The following is a 3,003-nucleotide window of genomic DNA, read 5'->3' as shown; positions in this document are numbered from 1 at the left end:
AAAGGTTTTAAATCTAAACTTTTTCTTTTCTTCTTCATTTGAAAGATTTGTTCTTCTTGTACTGAGGCAGTAAAGCGTCCAGAGTTTCTTAGTGTGATTTAATCCAGTGGATCTGACCACTGAACTGTGAGCTGCTCTGAGGTTTCTATTCAACCAGCTTTCTGTAAATAACACACAAACCACTTCTAAGTCATAATCACATCCAAATCCACACAGTAAAATTAAGAAGCACACTTCTTGAAAGCTGTTCCTCACTTTTTTACTTTTGAGGTGTGTGTGAAGGAGAAGGAGGAAAAAAGAGGAAAAGGAGGAGGATGAGGGATGTGGTGATGTTTGATGTAATGATGTAATTAATGAGAGGAGAATCCAGAGCAGAGAGATCAGAGGGAACTATATGGAACCCGGATTATCTGGTCAGAGTCCACGTCACCTTAAAACACCACAAACTAAAGCTATTTCAGCAGGAGGCAGAAGAGAAGAGAGTTTTAAAACAGTAATAATAAATAAAAATAAATAATCTGTTGCAGAAATTCCCAATTTCTATATTAGTTTTATTCGACACATCAGTACAACACACAGAGTTTCAGAAAACTGATGAAGTCGTTCACCAAATGTTTATTTTCCAAGTACTAAACATAATACACTGTTTAAAATTCTACTCCTAATAATGATTAAAAAATGATGAATTATTAATAATAATTTATATGTTATATTCCAACATGATTGTAGGGAGCTTGGGTATAGATCGATGGAGATGTAATAATCATCACTTAATCATAAATCGTCAACATCATCATAGTCCCACACAGCTAGCGAGGATGAGAAACAGACATGATTATAATCTAGAATAAGAATCTGCAGAAAATCAACAGGACATTAAACAGGAGCTACAGAGGAGACTGAAGGAGCGTTACATGGAAAGCCTATAGAAACACAAAGGGAATAAATACATCAGTGATCAGGGACACAAAGAGATACAGACTTTCTGAGATTGATGATGATGATGAGGAGGAGGAGGGAGGGTGATGATAATGTAGTGATGATAAGGAGGGAGAGGGAGATGATGATGGGAATGATATTGATGATGATATTGATGATGATGATGAAGATGATAAGAAGGAGGAGATGAAGATGATGATAAGGAAGAGAGAGAGAGAGAGGTGAGTGAGAGGGGGAGATGGGGGTGAGAGGAGAGAGAGAGTTATTTTTTTTTTTTAAGAGAGTTTTTGTTCCGATTGGCTTAGCAAAGAAAGACCAGCTCCTAGAGATTTAACAAAATATTTTATCAGAGAGAATGGATAATTTCTGACTCAAACAACATTCAAGTAATTGAAAAATTAAATTAGGAACAATAGAGGCATAAGAAATTTATTGAGAAGGTAAGACCTCTACAATTAGTAAGAGAATTCTTACCAAAAATTAAAATATCAATCTAAATATGAGAAGCTAAAAACAAGCTAAAGCCCTGCTAACACTCCCATGGCAGTTAAAACAGTTGATGACATCATAAGCATGTCTAAGGCAGAAGCTTCTTTAACACAAAAACTGATGCAGAGCTGGAAATAATAATCCCAAGAGATTAAACCCACCCAAGGAAAAGAAACAGTTTACAAGAGAGTAATGCTCATGAGGGAAGAACCCAGAGGTTCTACTCTCTGACTACAGCGGACCAGAAGATGACAGAAGTGCGGTGGAGACCTGCTCTTCTTTACCCACCCAATCCCAGTAGCATGGCACACCACCTTCTGCACTACCATGACCTGCATCAGAAAAGGTGTGGCATAAGCAAAGGAGACAGCTCACTCTGGAAGGAGAGAGAGAACCACGGCTGATGGTCAACTTCTACCACAATGGGACAGTCATGGTCCAAAGGGACAGAGGCCAGTCTTAGTAGATTCCAAGGGAATTTCCATCTCTATAAAATGGAGGCACAAAAGTTTAAAAAGGATTCTGATGAAAAAAGCAGAGAAGAAGAAGAGGTGCTCCACACCCACCATCCACCAAGATACAGCCCTGCTCCAGCACCTCTCCAGCACACAGAAACAATGACACTCCTGCTTCTATCAGAAACAAAGCCCTGAGAGACAGCATCACCGACCTGGAACATGACTATTACGTGTTCAAAGAAAAAACAACCAACCACCTCGATCAGCTCCAAAACCTGACCAGCCACACGATCATGGATCAGCTTCAACAGCTCTTCCCTGCTGTCGGATGTCTGGAAGAGACCAACCATGAGCTGAAACAAGAACTGAGAAGTGTAAAAGAGGAGCTGTTCAGGAGAGACCAGTACAGCATGGAGCTGCAGCAGGAGCTGAAGAGAACGAGAGAGGAACTAAAGAAGAGAGAACAGCATGGTCAGATTATAGAGAGACAACTGGAAGATATAAAACATAATTCCCAACCAGATTTAAATAACAGAATCATCAGTCAGACACCTCAACAGCAGATAGTGACCACACACACCACCTCTACCCCTGAAACCCCTCAGGCATCTAGCACCCAAAGGAGGGACAGCAAAACAAGGCAGAGCTATCCACCTACCACAACACCACCCACTAAAACCAATAGAGAGCAGAGGAGAAAGGACAACATTGTCATTCTTTGTGACTCGAATGGAAACCACCTCAACCAAAGAAAACTTTTCCCAGGGAGGGTAGTGAGGAAGCTCTGGTGTCCCACCCCACACACTGCTATGAACCTGCTGAGAGAGGGTGTACTGGACATGCCTTCACACATCATCCTGCACACAGGAACAAATACCCTCAACACCAGAAATGTGGGTGTAGCTAAATCTCCTAATTAGCAGTGGTAAAAATGGCTACCAGGATTTACCCCAGCACCAGAGTCATCATCTCCACACTTCTGCCCCGCAGAGACATCCCTCAATCCATCATTAATGCAGTCAACTCAGAGATCATTAGGACCTGTGCACCGTTAAATGTGCATATAGCAAACCATCAGCGGATCACCCACGAGCACCTGTATGATCATCTCCACATT

Source organism: Hemibagrus wyckioides, linkage group LG04 (assembly GCF_019097595.1).
Source record: "Hemibagrus wyckioides isolate EC202008001 linkage group LG04, SWU_Hwy_1.0, whole genome shotgun sequence".
In the NCBI taxonomy this organism is placed as follows: Eukaryota; Metazoa; Chordata; class Actinopteri; order Siluriformes; family Bagridae; genus Hemibagrus; species Hemibagrus wyckioides.
This window is presented reverse-complemented; position numbering follows the sequence as displayed.